The 23,564-nt window shown below is 42.2% G+C and overlaps 1 protein-coding gene across 1 annotated transcript in view; it reads right to left on the bottom strand.

The window, feature by feature from the left end:
- The window catches only part of Trpc4 (transient receptor potential cation channel subfamily C member 4), a 183,055-nt gene extending 159,838 nt beyond the window's left edge, over positions 1 to 23,217 (bottom strand). The window contains exon 1 of the mRNA XM_015996343.3: positions 23,015 to 23,217. The gene's annotated coding sequence lies outside the window, so the exon portion shown is untranslated. The remainder of the gene's footprint in view (positions 1 to 23,014) is intronic.
- Between the last annotated feature and the right edge of the window lie 347 nt (positions 23,218 to 23,564).

Here is a 23,564-nt window from a genome sequence, read left to right as displayed (position 1 = left end):
CAGAAACATCTAAGGATGTGTGAACAGGCACTGTGAAGACCATCCTCACGTTCATCTTATCAGTCTTGGATTTCAACGTGTTCTAGCTGAATGTCACTCCCAAGTAAGTGAACCAAAAGCCAAACATGTCATAACTATGTAGAAAGGTAATTGCAAAGAGTAGCATTTGTGATGGCCCAGATGTTGTAGATACACTTAACATGTGCAGGAATAGGCTTAGTTCTTTTTTTTAAAATTTTGTTTTTTATTTTATGTGTATGACTGTTTTGCCTGCAATGTGTGTCTGTTCAACACAAGCATGCAATGCCATCAGAGTCCCCTGGAGTTATGGATGATTATGGGCCACCATGTGGGTTCTGGGAATTGAACCCAGATCCTGTAAAAGAGCAACCAATGTTCTGAACTACAGAACTATCCTCCTTGTCCCCAACAAGATCAGTGCTTGAGGGAATGGATGAGAAACTTCCAGAGGACCACAACAGTGCATGCAAATCCTTGCTAGAACTTAGCATGTGCTGGGGACGCTGCCAGTTCTTCACATAGATCATCCCGTGTTACTCACTCCACACGTGGCAGAAGTGTTTAAGTACCACACAGATGCAGAGACACACACTGTTAGAGTCAAGTGTTTCCCTGCGGCCACACAAATGGTAAGATGGAGCTGGACTGGAACCGAGGTAGTGTGGCCCCAGACCCTGGGGACTTCACCCTGCTCTCTGCTGCTCTTCAGTGTTCAAAAGACACCACTGCTGTCACGGAGAGTACTTCACACAGTGTGATTCCCATCTGGTCACTCCAGTGTCGCTTCAAACCGCCAAGTAGCTTTACTGCATGGTAGATAAAAGAACGGACACATGTTCTGATGTTTGTCACTGTTCTCCAAAGGTCCTTCCAGGCTTCAAGTCACCGTCATTAATAGAGAAACTCAAATAAGCTGGATGAGGTGGCACAGGGCACCTTAAGCCCAGCAGTCAGGAGGCAGAAGCAAGTGGATCTCTGTAAGTTCAAGGCCTGCCTGGTCTACACGGCAAGTTCTAAGCCAGCCAGGAATATGCAGTGAGACCTCATTTCAAAAAGGGTGGAGAGAAAAGCACAACTCTATACAACAGCAAACATACATTCTAGGGATTTAAGACTCAACAGTTATTAACTCCTTGGGTAACTGAATGACACTAATTTATCTGTGTTAGTTTTCATCACTGTGGCAAAATACCTGGTGCAAACAACCCATAGGATTGATATGTTTGTTTTGACTCTTGGTTTCCATCTGCAGTAGATGGCTCCTGCTGCTCTGGGGCATCTAGAGAAGGCACAGTACCATGGAGATGCATGGCAGAGGAACCGTCTCACCTAGGGCATCCAGGAGGCAGAGAGATGGAAAGTGAGGCTTAAGGTCCGATACGCACTCCAAAGGCGCGCGCGCGCGCGCGCGCGCACACACACACACACACACACACACACACACACACCTCCCATGAGTCCCAACCTCCTAAAAGTTCTGTCTCCTCCAAGCTGTGCCACAGGCCGGGACCAAGCCTTTGACAGGAAGCGTTTGGGGGACATTCAGGATTCGACATCTACCATATCTCAGATGTTCTTCCCCTTACGCCAGCTAGTGCGTGCAGCGACCGTGAAAAGGGAGGAAGCACTTGTGGTCGGGCATACAAAACTGTTAACTTGGGATGAGCTGTCTTCAAAGCAAAGATGAAAGATTAACAGAGTAACTCTAACCACTGTTCTCCTCAAAGGGATCTAAGAAGTGCGGAGAGTGAACATTCTATGAGTAACAAGTATAGAAAGGTCCGGGCTCACATCTGGCACTGTTCCAGGGGCTCTGGCCCTTCTCTATTAGCTTCTCGGGCTCCGAGGCACTTAGTCTGACAAGGCAATGAACACCCTGCTCTTCAAGAGGGCTGAGGTTTGAGGTTCTAGTCTCAGAGAGTTGTCCACTGAATGCCTACAGCAACGCCCACAAACACAGTGGCAGAGCACTTCAAGAACCACAGGCAAAATGACTTCAGGGACATTGTCCTACTCTGTTTCTCTGTCACTGTGATAAAACACTGATGAAAAGCCACTCTGAGAGGGAAGGGTTTGTTTGACTTACAGGTCACAACTGTAGCACAAATCCTAGATAGTCTTATAATAAAAACCCAGAGCCAGATATTGGGGTGAATGCTGAAAGATCAGAGAGACAAAGGAACAAGTCACTGCCACTTCTCATGTCTCCAACTCCTCAGCTGATTCTGTCTCCACGAATCCTCAGCCGAAAGGGCTTTAGTTCCTGTCTCCTCCCGCCTTATTTGCCTTTCTCCACCCAGCCATCTCACTTCCTGTCTCAACCTTCCTTGTGCTGGGACTAATGGTGGGTGTGCTTCCCAAATACTGGGGTTATGGGGTCAAAGGTATGCCACTACTGCCTGGTTCTGTTTCTCTCCTAGACTGGATCAATCTCATGTAGGCCAGTGTGGCCTTGAACTCACAGAGATCCAGATGGATCTCCGCTTCCCAAGTGCTAGGACAAAGGTGTGTGCCACAACTGCCTGACCTCTGTGTTTAATCTAGTGGCTGGCTCTGTCCTCTGACCCTCAGGCAAGCTTTATTGGAGTACAACAAAATATCACCACATACAATCCATCATCAAGCAAGCAAAGCCAAGGTAGAAACTCAAGACAGGGACCCGAGGGCAGAGGCCATGAAGGAGTGTGCTTACTGGCTTGTTCTCAATGGCTTTCTCAGAGTACTTTCTTACAGCATGCAGAACCACCTGCCTAGGGTTACTGCTGTATCTCCAAAGATGATGAAAATTTCATAATCTAAACACCCATCTTGTCTCTCCCCACACCCAAGCCAATAATGTACACCAATTCTGCTTAGGCTTCAAGCCCATTCCTGGTTGCCAACAATGCTCAGAACTAGAGATGTGTCTACAGAGGAGTTACTGATTCCTGTTCAAACATTCCAGATTTAAAGAAAAACAAGAACAAATAGCACCCCTAAATAAGATGTTTAAAGGTATCTCATCTAGAGAGGTTGCTCAGTGGTTAAAAGCACTTGCTTCACAATTATGATGACCTGAGACTGGACCCCAGCACCCACCTAACAAACCCAACTAGTCTACCGTGCCTGTGCCTATACCCCAGCACTGCGGAGAGTGTAATGGAGTCAGGAGTATTGCCGGGGTTCAATGGCTAACAAACCAGCTGAGTAACTCGAACCTCAAGTTCAGGGACAGAACTTGCCTCAAAGGAATACGCTGGGGAAGGATAGAGGAGGAGGAGGAGATGCACAATGTCCTCCTCTGGCTTACAGAGAGAGGGGGAGAGAAAGAGAGAGAGAGAGAGAGAGAGGGAGGGAGGGAGGGAGGGAGGGAGGGAGGGAGGGAGGGAGAGATTCATTTACAGCCTCAATTAAATAATAACAATGAGCTAGGTAATTGAGAAATTAGAACTGGTACCTGAAAACAATCATAAACTTCAGTATCCTTGCTAAGCAAAAATACAGCACTATGAAACCCAGCAAAGCTCTTGAGGACTTGTTCTTCTCCTTCTACCAGGAGCATTTCATTCTGCAAAGGGCTCTGGTTTGTATCTGTCCTAATGCACAAAGGGAGTCCGTTCCCTTAGGCTCGAGCCCAGCAGAGTCTCGGGCACTGCCATATCAAGAGCGAAAGGAATGAAAGCGTTCTCCTTCTGACCAGGATGGGCCACGCGCCCTCGTCGTTTCTGTTTGGGTAAATTCTGTTCCTGAAATAGTGGGAAATTGTTTTACAGGAGGAAAAAACGTGCCTACCACAAGGTGATGGATGAAAAGCTTTAAAAACTCAAACATTGTATTAAGAGAGTGTCAGTTAATTAAGATTTTCAAATTGTTGATTTCAATTTTTTGTATTTTGGCTTATTTTTCAAAAGACACTTTAGACACTCTGGTCCCAGAGCCATTTTCTCCGTCAGGGAAAAACAGCCTTATTTTTCTCACACCTCTCTCCTTTGTTCTCCTCGGATGGATTTCTCTTTCTTCAGAATTGAAAGAAAGCAACAAACACAACTCTGAAGGAAATAATGCTCTACACATTCAAAGCTTGGTTTCCAAATTACAGCCTTAGTGTTTGACTTAACTGATTCGATGAAATGAGAAAAGGCCATGGCCCTTTAAAAAATATCTAATGAAACTGAAAAGAAAAAGAAAGCATTAGCAGATTTGCCTCAGGATGCACAGGTAGATACTGTGTGAATCATGAGGAATGGGAAGTAAGGTACCTATTGCAGTAGCCAATGCACAGAGGCAGACAGTTCATTAACAAATCAATACCCCTGCTGAGCTCAGGGTAAGTAAGTAGCTAACAGTTTGGGGAAGACATTTTGGTGGACTTCCCATGCACACAGATCTTGTTCAATGAAAGCTTGACTGCTTTAGTTCTGGGCTAGAGACAGCCTTGAGCTGTCAGCTCCTCCAGGCATTGCCTCAGCGGTGTGGAACCATCCCCACAGTAGCTGGTTCCCACCAGAGCTTCAAGTCCAGTTATCACGTTCTGAGTCACGGGACCCTGATTACGGTCACGGGTTACACTGCAATCAGCTCCACGGCTGAGCAAATGGCTTCTGCCACTCTGCTCCCTGTCTTCTCCCCTTTCCTCACATGTAGACATCAGAGCCCCCCCCCCCAGCAATGCCTCACTCTAGCCTCCTGCTCAGTACCTCACCAAGAACTCTGCCTGCAAGCGCCATCCTGGTGATGTAAGAATCAGGAAATCATGTGGACATTTTTAAAAGTTGACATAACATTTTGCAATTTATATAATTTTCTGTTACCAGAAAACAGGTTTGGGGAAAACTTAAGCATTTACAACAGTTAGTCTTGGTATGGATTTAATGTTTGAATACTGATATTCCTGAAACTTGAAATGATGAACTGATCGAATCATGCCAGCAGTGTAGAGAGTGAGGAGAAAGGGTCAACATTGGAAGGGTTGTTAGTCCTTAAAAGACTTGGAGTAAGCCCTTATCACCCCAAGTAAATACCAATGTCAGAGTAATTGAAATGTGATAACACTGAATAACTTAGCTAAAAGAAAAAAGATCTTTCCTTAATTTATTCTAATATTAAAGTATTTACTGGTCTTTCTGTTTTAATATTTTTGCAACAAATCTTTTAGATATCATATCTGAGTATGAGGAAATAACAAAAAACTTATCCGTGATAAAGTTCTTAAGATTTCTTTGTAACTGAATTATATGCTATAAAAATACTGCCATAATAATTTCCGACATTCCCCCACCATGCAGACATACCACCCCAGGAAATGTGACATTATCTCAAGGCAGCAGAGACACAGTACACACCACCCAGATTACACCTTGCTCCAGTCATATAGGATCCCTTTAGAAGTCCATAGAAACGAACATTAAGAACCATCTCTTCCTAAGGCTTAGTCAATGAGAATGACAGTGAGAATTTGGGGAGAACCAGCAACAGGCTGGAGATCACAGATCTATTGCACCGGGAGGGAGACAGACATACAGAGGGAAAAGAGACTCCAGTCCTGCTGTTCAGCACAGCCCTCACCAGTGCAGCGACAACCAACACATGACTATGAGGAATGACCTGAGGCCGGGAGTGGAACTGTCTAAGAGTATTTGAAGGAGCAGTATTCAGCATTCACACAGGGCCAGGGATGGTGTGTGCTCCTTCTTATAAGGGTGGAAAAACCCAGTAATCCATTGGGTTGAAGGCAAAGTACAAAGAAGATGCTGATGTGGTAGTGGCATGTAGTTAGCCCTTGCCCCCAGTGATATGCCAAATCAAAGTCAAATCATCAAATCAAGACCCAGCGAGATCGAGTTTGCTCTTTGTAATTTAAGTACATCGCAGAACAAAATTCAAAATTACTTACAAGGACATAAAAATGTGGAGCATTCAACAAAATGAAATTTATCATGATTATCATTTCATCAAAATCAGAAATGACAAAAAGATCAAAAAATTGTTACAGCTTTATCCAAGACAGTGGAAATGAATGAACAGGAAAGCAGAATCACAGAAGGGTTCAGAAAGGATGAAACTGAAATCCTGGGCATGGAAAAATACATATATGAGAAGCAACATAGATGGGATGGGATTCGTGTGGGAGATGGGTGCTTACCTAAATCCAGAGCAACAGAATTTATGCCAATCAGGGAGCAGGAGAGGTTGCTCAGCATTTAGGTCACACACTGTCTTCCAGGGAACCCAAGTCCATACCTACCACCCACATTAAGTGACTCATAACTCCAGCTCCAGGGGGTCCAATGCCTCTGGCCTCTATGGGCACCAAACACACACACACACACACACACACACACACACACACACACACACACACACACACTTTGTGCACAACACAAATCAGCATAGACAATAAAAAACCACTAGTGAGCTAGGGGACACATTCAATCACACAAATATATTTTTAATTAAAGTCTCTAAAAGGAAGAGGAAGAAAGCTAGAAATATTTTTTTAAAAAGAAATGTTTTGTCTCATTTTGATAGCTTTTTTGCTAGTTTTTTTTTGGGGGGGGGTGGTTCGAGACAGGGTTTCTCTGTGTAGCTTTGCACCTTTCCTGGAACTCACCCTGTAGCCCAGGAGGGTCTCGAACTCACAGAGATCTGCCTGCCTCTGCCTCCTGAGTGCTGGGATTAAAGGCGTGTGCCACCACCACGTGGCTTTTTGTTAGGTTTATTCTATGACGATTTCACATGTGTTTATAATGCATTCTGATTCCACTTTTCCTACCCTCTTGTGTCCTTTCCTGACAAAAATTCTTTAATTTTTTTCTTAATATTTATAGTTTATGTGTATGGGTATTTTGTCTGCATGTATGTCTGTGTACCACATGCATGGAGTGCCCTGTGGAGGCCTGAAGAGGGCATTAGATCTGAGGGTACATTCCGTCACAGTGGGGAGATGTGACAGAGTCCGTGGTGAAGGGAGGTCAGGTGAGCAAACAGCTGGGCCTCCTCACATCTCAATGAATCAAGGAGCTGAGAGCTAGCAATCATTAGGTCCTTTCCTTTTAACATAGTCTAGAATCCCAGCCCATGGAGTGACACCAACCTCATTCAGGATGGGTCTTCTCTCAATGAAGCCCTCCTGGAAACTTCCTCACCAACAGACCCAGAAGTGTGCTAACCAGGTGGTTCTAACTTCAATCAAATTAACGGTGAGGAGCAACCCTTGAGGTGTGTGAGGATGCTACCACACCTCTCAGCTGTTGCTAACCATCAAATTCTACCAATCACGATCTCGCATCCTCCCAAGGAAACATGTACTGCAAAGCAGTTACATTTGAGTCTAAAATATTGTATTTTTATTAGTGAAGTCTAAATGATGACTTTTCAGAGACACATTTTACCTTACACGGAATTTCTACAACCAGAAAATAAAATGCATCTTCCTGTGTTTTGATGTTTGTGTTTTCTTCTGCAACTCTGTTGGTGGGTTATGTCAGGGGAAACTCCGACATCTGAATTGAATTGAATGAAATATAGGCTGTTTCTAGAAGAAGTCCATCAATTATTTAATCCTGCTTCATCATTACTGTCAGGTACCTGGTACTACATTACATATGTGTGCGTGCTCACGCACGTGTGTGTGTGTGTGTGTGTGTGTGTGTGTGTGTGTGTGTGTAGTAAACATATACAGTACCTGGTACTACAAGGATATGTGAACACATGCATACAGTAAATGTATACTGTAAAATTAAATATATATGGATAGTATTATAATATATATGTGTGTACATGTATTATAATATATAATATATATTATATACATATAATTTTATGACAAACCTGAATGTCAACAGAAGTAAATGTATCTCAGTGGCAAAATGCTTGCCTCACCTAGTGTATCCAGGGTTTAACATTCAATCCCAAAAACTGAAGAAAAGGGGGAAAGAAATAGAAAGAAAAAGAAGAAAAGCTGATATGGGTGGGAAAAGTGGTAAGTTGGATTTCACCAAAACTAATGCATTTCCTAGGATCTTAAGATGAAAAATGGAAATTACATACTTGAAAATATTTCTCAGATGCATCTGGTAGATAACTAGTACATGAGATTTATGAAGAATTTAGAAAAAGGAGACACTGAACTGAAGATGGAATCCAATATGGCAAAAAGGTATATAGAGCGGTGTTTAACATCAGTAGCCATTGGAGAAATGCAAATTAATACCACACTGAAGGACTACTGGTTGAATATTTGTAATTAAAAATAATTTAAAATCCCCAAGGCTGTGGTAAGAAGTGGGAATCCCAGATCCTTCAGGTGTGGATAGTGGGACTCTAAAGTAGAGTGACACTCAGAGAAATAGCACTTTATTAAGGACATAAACATGATGAGTCAATATTTACACGCTGGGCAGGTAGCCCAGATAAACAAAGATATCCCACACACAGATGGTTACACCAACTTTATTGGTGACAGGAGAAAAAAATAAAACCTGGAGGTAAGCCAATATCCTCCAGTGGGTGAGTGGTTAAAGCTCATCTATCTAATCAATACTAGTCATAAGATAGACACCAACCTTTGATACCCACAATGCCCTAAGGTGAATCTCGCAAGCACTATGTTGAGGGAGGGAAACAAGCCTGAAAAGGACACATGTAATATGATTTTCTTCATACGATAATCACTAACTGAAAAAAAAAATATAAGCATGGATAACTGATTAGTGATTTCTCACTGTTGGGTCTGGTGCCAAAGCAAAATTTAAATAAGAAAGCAAACCTTAAAGGAATCAAGTTTAAAACATCTGAAAATGAAAGGAGACAAAGATTTGATTATTGGTCCAATATTAAGTAGATGGTTTGTAAGCCACAGAAATCCGTTCCTCGGGTTTCTTATTTGTCTATAACAGAGGCTGGGAAGTTCTGAAGGCTGAGGAGAAAGTGTTTGCTAATTTGGTGCCTCATGAAGGCAGGCTTCCTAGATCATAGAAGGTGCCCCACCATCTCTTGGGAAATGTGCTTGTCTTCCTCCAAATATACCAAGAAGCTGGTTGAGATGTCACCTCGGACCATTGCCAGAACCTAGATGAAACTTGTAAGTTCCCTGGAAGCTGTGCATATAGCCATGAGATTTGGGATGCTAAGAGGAGAGAAACTCACGAGGAAAGTGAGATTCTTTGATGATTGTGGCTTCCAACTTGCCAGTGTTGTGCCACAGCTGTTATGGAAACTATGGCTTTTCCACACCATGGAATACTACTGAACAATAATCTGTTGGGGACCAGGATCATCCAAGGCTCTCTCAGAGTCCCTGAGGAAAGGACAAAGAGGATGCTCATCCTGTGTCTTTGCCCAGTGGCAGACTTGGCAAGGTCCAGTCTGAGGTTGAGGTCAGGTCTTTGAAGAAGCTAAATTTTCAACTCCTGGGAACCTGACATTTCCTCACTGAAGAGACTAGAGTTACTAGTCCCAATGCCACTCTATGCTTGCTCTGTGAAGCACCTGAGATACCCTGTGTTCTTTTTAGCATGATACCATTTGATTAGCTTAGTACTGACTTCATCCCATTGTCCCGTTTTCCCCCTGAAAACGGCATATAAGATGCTGTAGTTCTTAATACACTTGTTTGCATGAGCCATCAGCTTGTGCAAGACCTCCTGATTCCAAACTTTCCTATCTTCTTTCCTTTGTTATCCCCAGTCTTCTCTTGCTTTCTCGGGAACCAGTCACTGAAGAATGACTTGCAAGTCCAGGTCAATCAGCAATTGCTCCACTTGGATGAATCTCTGAGCTGACAGCCAGGATGTCCCTCTGGAAAGGAAGCCTGTATCTGTCCTGGAGTCTCCAAGGTTTATGCTGCTGACATGCAATCAGCTCCTTTGTGTGGTGGCACCCATTGTTCCAAATGATTAAAGCTCAATCAAGACATCACGTTGTGGGCTGATGACAAGTTAAGAGCATTATAGATGTGATCAACCAGCAATGAGTCTAAGATCTAACTCCAAACAGACCATCTCGAAAAGCTTCATTGAATTTGTCATATACTAAATTGGAAGGAGCATGGAGTGGTGGTGGTATCCCTTAGTACACCCAGGTCTAGAATATTGAGACTCCCAACCAAACTCTAACTGCATCGACACTGAGCTGAGGCCATGAAGTGTAAACCCTAATTGCATCAGCTTTGAGCTGAGGCCATGCAGTGCAAAATGTAATCATGGTAAAGTGTGTTTTAGGAAGACAGTATCCCCTTTACATAATATTATATCTCTTTGTCACAGATTGCAACTACACTTTATATTTAAAACCAATAACCAATGAACAAACATGTCAATGACAATCCACACTGCACACAATATAAACAGGATGGCATTCATTCATGTCATATTTAATATACATAGTACATATATTATTCATATGTTTTAATAAAAATATTGTAGGTAGAAACAGGGTGGATATCTGATAGGCAGGTTTGGAAAGTCTCTTTTAATCTGCCTTTGATATAGTGTTTGGTCTATCTGTAGAAACACTTTCAAGAAATACATTGCATCAAGCCTTAACCAAGGCACCACAAAGAGCAGTGATTCCTAGCACTTTCCCATGCTTTTGTATTTATTTCAAAGGAAGATTACTTGCAATGTAACAGGCCTCTAAAATCTTGACTCAGTAACAAAGAAATGTAATTGCTACGTCTCTATTGCCTCTACGTTTTGCTCAGTCAGTGATGTGCTTACTTTCCATAAGAGAGCTATTACTTAGAACTTATTTGTGCTCCATTAATATGGCTGCACTCAGGAATTATCTAATTCAAAATAGGTACAAATGGTTGTTAAGTTTTCAATGCCAAAGAGTTGGTGACTTTTTATATAGGGCATTACTTTCAGTGACAATTAAACCAAGATGGCAGATTAATGATCCTAAATTATCAATATTGTTGCAGTAGTTATCTCTATGGGTTAAATTATGAACTATTATTTTATCATATGAATATATTTTTTTCTTTTAGATATTTTAACTTAATGTTTTAAAATAAGTATCAAAGTTTGTTTTTTTAAAAAAACAAACAACAACAGCAACACAAAATGATGCTTCTGACTGTGCTGGGGTGATGGAATAACTTTTTTCTGAAAACATTATGAAAAACAACATAACTAAAAGCAGAGTGAGTTCCTGATTTACCTGGGGCTTTCAGGTCCAACATCTTAGATGGAGGAAAACCTCACAGCGGGAAGGACCTTCTACAAAAATGCCCCCATGTCTTGGTGAGACGCTAGATAAACAGGAGTAAGTGTGACGCTCGGTGGGTTTTGATTAAAACGCTTATTTAAATTTTTAAGCTTTTCAGCAAAAGAAGGAAGACAGAAAACTACAAGAACTTAGGAGAGTGGTCAGTGATCAATTTGATAATGAGAAGAGACCGAATTTATCATCCTAGCCTCTTCTAAGAGCCTCTGTGTTAAAGGTTTGGCCCCCAGTCCCAGGTATTATTGGCTGAGAGTAAAATCTTTAAGAGATGACACCTAATGAGGGGCCCTGAGTCACTGGGGCCTTCCCTTGAAGGGCTGTGTGGGGACCCAGTCTCTTGCTGTTTCTATTCCTGAACACGAGCATTGCAGTTGGCCCTGCTGCAAAGTTCCCGCTGTGGTGTTCCGGCACAGACCCAAATCCCAGCACAATCAGTAATGGATTGAAACCACTTTAAAACTGTGCCCCAACACAACTCTTCTTTCTGCATTTATCACCCCAGGCAGCCGCTAAAATAAGAGAAAGCTACTTACACAAACCTGCACTGAAGACCTGGCTTCACGAAACTATAACAAAATGCTCAGGCAAACTGCATTCTAGAAAATGGTAACTAAGTCAAACCAGGACTAAAAAGTCCAAACATGAGCCTCCAGCCACCCAAATTCATGCATTACAATGACTCACTCTCACAGTAGGTCCATTACAGAAGATGAACCGTCCTCTCTAGAGGACGATGAAAAAGCTTTGCAATTTTTCCAATGCCCATTGTCTTGGCGGGGGTTTCTATCGCTGAGATGGAACACCGTGACCAAAAGCAACTTGGGGAGGCAAGGGTTTGTTTCATCCTACAGCTCAGGGAAATAAGGACAGGAACTCAAGGCAGGAATGAAAGCAGAGGCCAAAGAAGAATGCTGCTTAGTGGATTGTTACCGTGACTTGCTCAACCTGGTTTCTTATAACATCTAGGTTCACCAGCACAGGGGTAGCACCACCTACAGTGATCTAGGCCTCCCACATCTATCATCAATGAAGAAAATGCACATTGGCTTGCTCACAAGCTAGGCTAGTGGGGGCATTTTCACAAATGAGGTTCCTTCTTCCAAAATGACTTACAGTTTGTACCAAGTTGACCTATAACTAGCCAGCACAGTATGCCTATGTTCCATGTGCATGCAGCGCTCATGGAGGCCAGAAGAGGGCATTGGGTCCCCTGGAATTGGAGTTACAGATGGCTGTGAGCCTCCATATGGGTTCTGGGAACTGAACCCAAGTCCTCTACAAAAGCAGTAAGTGTTCTTAATCACTAAATCATCTCTCCAGCCCCCTACCATATCCATTTATCTTAAAATTAAAAAGAAAGAAACATTCTACGAAAATACACCTACATATCAGGTGAGGTTCAAGAATAGTCATAAGACGAGAGGAAACTTATGAAGACTGCAAAATATGAGGGGATGCTTATGAAGGCTGCAAAGTATGAGTAACCAAATGAAAACCATGAAATTAAAACTCAGCAATGAACTGAGAGATGCATGGAATGAGTTTAACTGATGGTGGAACAGAGTGTAAGGGAAATGTCCTTTGGGAAAACAGGGCTATAAAAGCGCTTAGAGAAAGACACGAGGGGCAGAAATGCTTAGGAAATACATTAAAAAAAGAATTAAAGGATATTAGCAACATGTCATGGAGTACAAAAATTTGGACATGAACATTTTGTTACTTTAATGGAGAAATAAATGATGATACAAAATTATATATGAAGACATAATAGCCTTGAGTTTTCAAAAACCATTGAAATATATCAAATCACACTATATAATGTTCTATGAACTAAGTAGAAGAAATACAAGGCATATTATTTTATAACTAATAGAAATAAAATGCTAGTGGCTGGAGAGAGTGCTCAGCAGTTAAAGGGACAGGCTGTTCTTGCAAAGACGTGGGTTCAGTCCCAACACCAGCATGATGCATTGCTCTCAGCCCTTTGTAATTCCAGATCCAGGGGCATCCGATGCCCTCTTCTGGCCTCTGAGGGTACTGCATGCATGTGGTGCACAGACATACATGCAGCTAACACTCATACACATAAAATCTTTTTAAAAACGAAGTAAAATTAGGCTGGGTATGGTGGCTGAAGCCTTTAATTCCAGCACTTGGGAGGCAGAGGCAAGCAGATCTCTGTGAGTTGGAGGCCAGCCTGGTCTACATGGTAAGTTCCAGAACAGTCAGAACTATGTAGTGAGACCATAGTGAGAAAACACGTAAAACAACTAAAGTAAAGATAAAAACACATAAAAATAAATAATTCAAAACTACAGCTGGCTTCTCTACAGAAATGACTGAATTAAGTATGCACTGAATTCCATAAAAGTGTGGAAAGGAAATGAGTTTCCAGTCCATGACATTATAACCAATTGAAATAATTTTTTAACATGAGAGAAAATATTTTAAAAAGTCAATAATCAAAACCAGAAAGTTCATTGCCAGTACATACTAAAAGATACACAAAAGAGAACTCTAAAACCCTCGGCAGAACCAGACAAGGCAGGGTATCTGGAAGGAGTTCATACCCACCAAAAATAAAAGCACAACAGGAAGCAGATACACTAATAATTGTTTTTCTTTTAAATATTCATTTATTCATTTTAAGTGTGTGTATAGGCCTGAGTGTGTCTGTGCACAGTATGCATGCAGGAACCTATAGAGGTCAGAAGAGGGCACCAGAGCCCCTGAGTCTGCAGTTACAGGCTAATGTGTGTGGTGGTATTTTATTTGTGCTGAAATGTGATATTTTATTTGTATGTTAATAAACAATGTTTGTCTGTAGATCAGAGGTCATAGTCAGCTAAAAACAGAAGTCAGAAAGTGGTGGCACACGCCCTTAATCCGATCACATGGCAGGCAGAGTCTCTGTGTGGTCAAGGACACAGCCAAGCGTGGTGACACACGCCTTTAATCCCAGTACCAACCATAGAGACCTGGAGGTCTGTACAGACAGGCAGTGATGAGGAAATGATATGGCTGGGCTTAGAGCCTATGAGAAGGCAGAACAGGAAGACAATAAAGGCGCAGGTTAGACAGGAAGAAGCTTTCTTGGGAAGCTATGATGAGGTGGTGAGCTAAGGTTAGTTGGCAGCTATTGCTCTGATCTCTACAGCTTATACCTCTGTATTTGGCTCTGTGTTTCTTATTTAATAAGACTGTTTAGAAATTGGCCTACAGTTGGCACGGGATTCTGACTTAGAGGCGTTCAGTCATAATCCCACAGATGGTAGCTTCACCCCATTGGCTCCTCAGCCCAGCACATACACCAAATGTCTGAACCTGTGGTTCCTCTTGTACTGAGCAGGATTACCATGGCAAATGTGGGTGCAGGGAACTGAACCTGGATCCTCTGCAAGAGCAGCCAGCGCTCTAACCACTGAGCTACCTTTCTGGCACCAATAATTGTTTTTTAAAAACTAGAACAAACCTGTCAAGCTCGGACTTCTTCCACCATATAAAATACATTTGGATGCTCAACATAGAAAATGTATTTTTCAAAAGATGAACATGATATTCTAGTTTATTTTATCTATTCTGGAGTAATGGTAAAGAGATATATTTCTATATTGGTTAATCTTACATTTACACTTCAAATAATTACCAAACACTCAAAATGTTGTTAAAGGTGTCAAGGAAATAACTTGAATGCATTTATTGTATATGTAGAAATTAAAAATTTAAACTTGTAAAAATAAAGTATCTCCAGTACTTTAATATCAGCAGTACGTCAACATCAGTAATCTGTCAGGATGACCTTACAACAATTTTCTAAGAGTTCATAAACATAAAGCTTCGTCACATCACATATATGGAAAGGCCTGGCATGGTTAAGGCTGAGGAGAGCATGCAGTTATGCTGGCAGCTCTGTGTTCTGCTCTCTAAGTATCTGAATCCCAGGACCAGCTACAAAACTGAAAATCCCCATCCACAGGCAGAGGGCACACAGAGCATATGCAACAGATGGTATCAAACGTTACAGATGAGTTAAGAGTACATGGAATCCTTCGGACAGCACTGTCTCTGATTCAGTTGTCTACTTACTTCACTAGGATTAAAATTATCCAACCAAATTCCACAAGTCCCAAGAGCACTGATACAAGGAAAAGAGACAGAATCTGCTTTACAAATAAAATTCATTAACCACTTTCAATATTTGACACATAATCCTAGCATATATATATATATATATATATATATATATATATATATATATATATATATATATATACACACACGGTTGGAGGATCTTAGCTTGCCTCTAGATCTATATAAGAAAATAACTCATACAGTGAAAAACTTCCTTTAAAGACACTGAAACAAGTCCTGCTTTGGCTCTCTATTTATCTATGTTACCCAAAAATGGATCATTTCAAACACTCAGTCTGTTTTTCTCAATGGGTTATACATTTTCTTTGCAGATATTCTTTTTTTTTTAAATCAGAGACTAAGACACTATTATTTGAAATGAGTCTTCTGTATTTTGTGAATAATTATGACCATTATGCTAAAAGGGAGTAACTTTCTCCATATAATTGTACAAAATTTTCAACGATAACAATGCAAACCCCGAAATGAAAGCACTTGAGGATTTTATCCAGTTAGGTTTTGAGTTCTGGTTCAGTGTTTCACTGCAAAGTCCACGCAGAATGCAAGGCAGCTCTTACTTTTCAGGTTGAAGCTATTGATGTTTTCACACGATGGAAAGATATTTATCCTAAGTACCATTATAATGAAATATTTTTTCATTAAAGCGTCTTTTATTCATGAAAGGGCAAAATCATTTGCTGGCTCACTTTGTTCCAGGAACGTGCTGGAGTGCTAAATGAAAACGCAGCTCAGCTCTCCAAGTGCCAGCACGCCGCAAATCAAAACGTTAAGCTGTGAGGTTAAAATGAACCAGATAAACAAATAAACCCGTCCTCTCTGCCAACATTTCCATTTTGCATAGCACATACAGAGAGGTCTAGCTGTAAATGTTCCCTCTCCTTAATTTTAGAGGCCATAAGAGCCTTCCTTACAGGTGGCACTCTGATTGCTCTGCATAGATCACAGAAAAGAAAAATTCTGACAAGGTATAAGAGTAGGCTCCTACTCTTCATTACTTAAAAAAAAAATCCATTCTTTATAGGCCTTTCAATTTATTTATTAAATGTATTTATTCTGTGTGTTTATGTGTATTTCTTAGTGCACACATCACAACATGTATGTAGAAGTCAGAGGACAGCTACTAGAGTCATGTAGGTGCCAGGGGGACAATTCAGGTCATTGGTGACAAGTGCCTTTATCTTCAGAGCCTGTCTCTCCTGCATTACTTCTTATTTAATGCATACACATGTGTGCGTGTACATACAAATACATAAACGCATGATGTGTGTATGTGTACATACATTTCTGTATGTGTTGGGTGATAGGTGAAATTCAATATGACCCAGATGTACTTGTCCAACTACAGTGGCTACAGAGGAGCGTCCAATGTGGGGCTTTCAGTGTGGTCTTTGGGGCATCATCTTTCCTTCTTTTCAGCACGAGCAACACTTTTGCCTAACAGGCTGCTCACCGTGGTGACAGTAGGGAACCCGCAATGAGTTCTCTACCCTGTGGCCCCTGTGCACACACTAAGCCTCCTGGCTCATCTTTCCATTGCAGTTTGAGAATTCACACTGCTCTGTGACCAGTTACTACAGACAAAGGCTTTAAAAGAAAGACGCTGAGTGGAACAGAGAAAACACAGAAATCAATCCTTACATATTGATTTGACTCATTCAAAAAAAATGAATATTGAGCAGCCTAGCCCAATGATTCTGGAGGAACTAACCTTTGATTTGTAGTTTCCAAAGTTCAAGTAAAAAGACCAAATGGCAAACTCATACCGCCTACAATGGTTCATCATGTTCTGTCAAATTTAGGACATGAACTTTCAACTTAATTTGCTAAATATAATCATGGATGGAAGCTATGGCTTCTTTCGGTTCAGCGTGCATTCCTGGGAACAGCTGTGTCTGGGCTCTCTCATTTCTGACTTCTCCCCTCATAGCACAGTGGACGGAAAACTTCAGGAATTCTAGCATAGCAGAATTTGAATCGAAGCAACTGACGATCAGCTGTAGGAATCCCGTGATGATGGGCCCTCCACAACAACTAGGTGACTGAATGCTATCTCTGTTGAATGACAACTGGAAAATTATTTTTTAATGTAAAAAACTGTGTGGCATTCACCACACATGTATATAAGGGGAATATTATTATAAGTTGGCTTCATTAAGTAAGTATGCGAAAAGTCATCTGTCACAAGTATGACATAATGAAAATGTAAAAAATGAACTCTGCTCAACTACAAAAGCACAATATCTATAGAAATCTAATTCTGTGAAAAATTCACATATTCTGAAACATCATTTTCACTTTTAAAGGTGTTTACTGTCTAGTTCCACAGGCAGACAGGCCTTTATGCACCTGCAAGGCACATCTAACGAGCTTTGCCTGTGTTTATACTTGAGACATCGGGACAAAACTTCTAGAGTCAATGATAAGGGCTCTGGGGGTAAAGAAGGCTTCAGTGATGGGAGAAAAGTCTTCCAGGAAACAAAAGGAAAAGTTATTCTAGACATAGGAAACTCTGCCCGAAAATTCAGGAACCCACATGCAACTCATCTGCTTATTCACTTATCCATCTACAAGTAGGCAGTAAATATGTGGGTAGGTGGGTAGTATTTCAGGGTTGAGTGTCATATTAATATGATGTCCATTCCAAGATGTCCTCTTTCAGTGCCATGCCAATTGGATTTTGTATATAATATTTCAAATGCATGTATCCACTTAAAAACACCATGTCATATGTACTAAAATGTCTTACCAACTGTTAAGTATCTTCTGGGATGTCAAATACCAAGGGTCATGAAATAATTAGTTAAAATTTCAAAAACAAAATAAATATAAAGTCTTAACACTTTATATAAGATTGATAAATGGAATATAAATCTAACATGTCTTGCCTGGACTGTTTTTCCACAAAGGAATGCTATCAATCGCTAAAGATGTGGTGGGTTTTGGAGGAAAACTCATGTAAGAAGCTCTCCTCATTGCTTTGAAAAATGTGTAACCTAGAATTTTATTCATGTACGTGAACTTCCTTCCCCGTGTGTATTACATATATGTTCAGGAATACGACTGGAATCAGGGTGCCTGAGCAGCGTCCGTGGTTGGGCTGAGTGTGTGTGTAACACGGGGTTAGAGCACAGCCCCGGGGTCGAGGTGCAGCAGTCGGGACACAGAAAGGCAGCCTGTGCGATCCCAGCAGCTCAGCTCCCGCTCTGCTTCAGGGATGCTGTGTCTAATTCTGTCCCGGTGAAAGGAACAGACGTTTGATTCCCATGTTATAGTACGTGAAACTTGAAAGAAATAACTAGTTGGGAAAATACAATTCAACTTTAGGAACTAAGTAAAAATGTAATTCTTATTTTTCAGGGGTGTTTTGCTGTTCTTTGTGTGTTTCCTTTGGGTTGTTTTCTATTTTATTTTGGTTGTTGTCTTGTTTCGTTTTTCACACGCTGTCCCTCTGTGGTCCCGGCTGCTCTTGAACGCAGAACCCTTCTACCTCAGCCTCCAGTGTGCTTAGGTGGCAGGTATACGTAGGTTTTTTTTTTTTCCAACACACTGATTCACCACAGAGTTAGACTATGATGTTTGAGCAGTTCACCTTTTCCAAGTTGCTAAAAAGTGACCACACTTCAAATTCTAAGCGGAAGGGAAGGTAATGAGTGACTGGCCCAGGCTGGTGCCCAGAACTACTGGCTCCTCCCTTCTCTGTCTCTCCTGTCCTCTGTCGGAAATAAGCACCCACTCTTCTTCTTACTGGCTCAAAGGAGTTAATTAGGGTAACTTCTTCAACACACTTTGAAAAGATAAGAGCAGACTATGGGCAATATTTAATTAATATTTATTATTAATTTTACTGCAATTACTATTTCTCAAAGAGAATGCCTTGTGCTAGATAAAGGTATATTTTTATATTACTATCTAAATTAATGTTAAATTTATTCCAGTTTGGAGCATAAGACTATGCCCAGGTTATTATGTCATATCTTAGGAAGCCATCATTCTGTGACACTGTTGTGTTGTACAGAAAACTAATGTCGGAAGGAATACTGTGTAACATTCCACTACAATAATAGATCAAGTAGTTGGATTGCCATCCTTCCTACCCTACTTAAGCTGAACAGTCAGACACATCACAGGGATATTTAAAAGGTTTAAACACTTCATTGCTTTTACCAAATAGTTCATGGACTGCGATCATTTTAAGGTAAACATACTGCCAATAGAAGTATCTTTACCTTTCAGTTTTCTAGATGACTCTTCCTAAATGTCTGTCTCTGTCCCTAGGTTATTTTGTGGTTGTCATAACTGTTGTAGGAAAGTTCTCCATGGTCAGGTCTGAATCTGTGTTCATTTAAGAAGCACAGCCGTGTTGTGTTTGTCTCTGACTTACAAAGAATACCTCTACTCTCCTGAAATACTGAAGCTGTGCATGAGGAAGGGTGAGAAACCAAAAGCTTCGGAAGGAGAACGTAAGTCATCACTGTAACGAGAGGGAAATAAACATCCAAGTGAGTGTTTACAGGGGCGGGGGATGGACAGAACACAAGCGGGGTTTTCACAGCTGCCGTTTTCATAAGAGTCATTTTAATAAAAGCGCATGGTATTGGAAGGGAATTAAATAAGTCACTGACACCAGTTTCTAGTTAGCTCAGGCAACACAGTTTAGGACAAGATGTACGTTGGAATCTGAGCTCCTGACTGTCTGGCACTGATGATTTTAGAAGGAAATGTAACAGCCTGTTACTCCCCATTCACCCAGCTTGTTAAAAAAAATCTAAGTGACATTTTCAAACGAAAGCGTTCAGCGGTAGTTTATGTTCCTAGTGACTACTCTGGTTCGCTCGTGTGTCCATCTTCATTTTACAAAATCTCTGGTTTCTCAGAGCACTGTTATTTAAAAGTTTATTATTGAGCATATGTATGCCTATCTTTATCTTTGCCATAGTATATCCACTATGTAGAAATGGGACCTCATTTTAATCTTTGGTTGATAAATAGAACGTTAATTTATTAAATTGATACAAGTTATTCTGGAGATTAAACGTGAGGGAATGAAAATAGAGTACTTTCAAAAACATAGAGGTTTTATTTTAATTCAGAGAGGTAACAAGCACACTCTTCCAGGGACTGTAGCTCTTCAGACACGGATCTGGTTTAAAATATAGTAAGTTGATATAGTATTTGCCTGGATGACCAGAAACGTTTACTATTTTTGTATCATAAAAAATTAATGATTGTGCCCAAAATAGAATGACTGTCTATAGTTTCTGCTTCTCCCCTTCAGTTCAGGAACAGTGGTGTTTAAGGCTAATTCCTTCAAGTAAAGTTTTAATGTCATGTGCTTCACCACACCTATCTGTAGACACAGCCACTGAGAACTGAAAAACAGCCATCTGCCTTTTACATCCACTATAAACAGTAGTTCATACGCCATGAGTTGCTGCTGGAAGCTTACTGTGCTCTGTCTTCTGGATGAGGGTGTTGGACCAGGTAGGTGTTTAGCTGTTTGGATGGATATGGCTCTCCGAGTTTGAAGTATGTACACTAAATAAGAACGCCCTTCAAAGGTTCCCTGAACAGAAGGGGTAAGCAGACAGCTTGCCAATCTCCATAAAGTACAAACTGACTCAGACTCTGTCCTGTGGAAAGCTATTTGGCCTGTTACTATTTTGATAATTAAAGCAGCCACTTTACACATTTCGATCTTGGCCTTCTAGAAATAAATGCAACACAAGAATAAACAATATAAGATTGTAAATCTAGTCCCTCTCTTTTCTTTGAGAATAGGTATAAAGAGGAAAATTGAAATGTACTTCATTTCTTAAGATCAGAGATTTGCACAAAGGCCATCCATGCTTGGCACATCTAGCCAAAAAGCTGTTTGCTTTCTGTCTAGTCTAAATAGATAGACTGCGAATAGAATGTGAATGTTCTTTTCAGATCTAACTGATAAACTTCTCAAAGTTCAGACTTGCAAATCTTTTCATCATACTACATCCACTCAGAGGAATACGAGGCAACTCGGATGTATCCCTCTCATCAACCTGTTAGTTTTCTAACTCTGCCTTTCTTGGCCTAAGTCTATCTTTCCTCAGGCCTGTCAGTGTAGAGATTCTGATCAACATTCAGGCAGGGCAGAGCTGCGCACTACAATCTTACTCAGAAACCATACCAGAGCACTCTCCCTCCACCTGTCCTACCCTTCATTAGTCCAAGACAACCACAAATCCCTTGATGAATGCCCATTTACCTTGCCCTCTCAAGACTGACTGACACCCCCCCCCCCCGTAAACAATCGCACTATTCGCAGAGATTGTAAAAGAGCTCCATTCACGTCAATCATGTCAACCCCAATTTTGATCCTGGTTCTGAATTTCGGACAGAATTACCCCTATGTCTTACTACTCTGTTTCTCTTAAATACTTGATGTTTCCTGATTTACTGTCCAGAGGAACAGAAGTAGGCGTCACAAATATAACTTTAAATAGTAAATCGTAACACGGTTAACATCGCCACCAACTCCTACTCTCAGTATCTGAATCTTAAAAAAAAAAAAAATCCTCTGCTAAATCTTTTATTCTCCTTAAAGAATTTTTAAGAGCTTTGCGTTGTGATAACTACGATAGAAAAGCCAGCAATTCTATGTGGTTTATTTTATTCTGTTTTACAAGTCTGTTCTAAATTTCATTTTAAAGGCACAGCGCAAGCTTCTCCCCGTTCCCACTCCCTTGGCTTGGTTTCTTACTCCGTAAGTAACTCGCTAGCATTTTATAGCAGCGGAATTTAACGGGTAGGGCTCCCCTGAGAAACCGTGTCTACAACAGGGACACGCCACAGTGCCTGGAGAACACTGGACACAGTGACGAGGTCGTCAGTCCCTCTGTCCAGCTCTCTCCAATCCGCACCCCCCCCCCAACCCCCCGCCCTGGAGTCACAAAAGGCAGCTGAGTTCGCAGCTGGAAACAACAAGTTGCGCCATGGATCCAACCTATCTCCTTAGGTAGCAAGCAGGGTCCCTGGTTCAGATGGAATCTCGGTTGCCAGGTGAAGTAGGAACCACCATCCCTGGTCCCACCACATGCGTAAAAGTGCTTTTGCTGCCTGACACAGAAGGAAAATGACGCAGAGGGGAATGGACCCACAGAACAGCGATCGCTGTACTCCCTTCGTGCCCTCAGCCTCGGCGCCTGCTGGAGAGACGTAGGGCTCACAGTGTGTGCCTAAGGACCGTGCCATTTCCATCCTCTCCTAAAGCTTGGGAGGCTGAACGTAACCACCTAGCTCCCAGCACCGCGGGTGTAGAGGCTGATCCTTTGGTGTAGAGGCTGATCCTTTGTTTACCATGTAAGTCACACCAGGGGTTCGCTCCTCGCCCTCACCCCTGCCTTACAATGCGAGGCAGAGAGAGCCTGGGAGCACCCCCCAAAACTCCCCCTCAACCGGTCATCCAAAAGAAAGCTTCGCAAAAGCCTTTCCCCGAACCTTAAAAAGCAACCAAGCTGCTGCACCCTGGTGACTCGTAACCCCTAAGGGATGCCCGCCTCCCGAGAGGGAGCCTGCTTCCCAGGAGGCTCGGGAAACTTAACCAGTATCCCAGTTGCGAGGCCAGCGTTTGGAGCGCGGAGGCTGCACCCTCTCTTACCTGCAAAGTTGCAATCCGGTGGTTGAAGTGACTGCGGTGGGCTCGGTTGGCGCGCGGCACCAGTGCTGCGCCCCGTGCTAGCGCAGCCGGTCAGTTCCGATGGGGTTTCCGTAGTCGCTGCCGAGTTTTGGAGCATTCCAAGGGGAAAAAAACCCGCACGAAGCCGGAGCCCACGCAGCTGGCACGGAACTGGGCGGAGTGAGGATGCTGGAGAGCCAGAGCAGGGGCGCGGGGGAGGGGCGGCCCGGGAGGGGGCGGGGTGCCCAAGACTACAGCCTCACCCGCCCAGCTCTGATGCTCTCCTCCTACCCTACACCCTGGCAAAGTTGCGTTCCCAAGGTGGCCACAGAGAAGCCTGGAGGACCGCCCCCACCCACCCTGGGTCGGCCCGACAGCCGCGGATGCGCATCCCACGCACCTCCCCAAGAGCGGGTGGAAAGGACCCACATACACAGCGACGCGCCACCCGGGGAGCATCGCTACAGGTCAGCCAGTGGGCAGGGTGACTCGCCACACTCTGTCGCTGTCACACATCTAAGTCTGTGACCAG

This window comes from Peromyscus maniculatus, chromosome 6, assembly GCF_049852395.1.
Source record: "Peromyscus maniculatus bairdii isolate BWxNUB_F1_BW_parent chromosome 6, HU_Pman_BW_mat_3.1, whole genome shotgun sequence".
NCBI lineage: Eukaryota > Metazoa > Chordata > Mammalia > Rodentia > Cricetidae > Peromyscus > Peromyscus maniculatus.
Note: the sequence above shows the minus strand (reverse complement) of the source record. Positions and strands in the feature narration are given on the sequence as shown.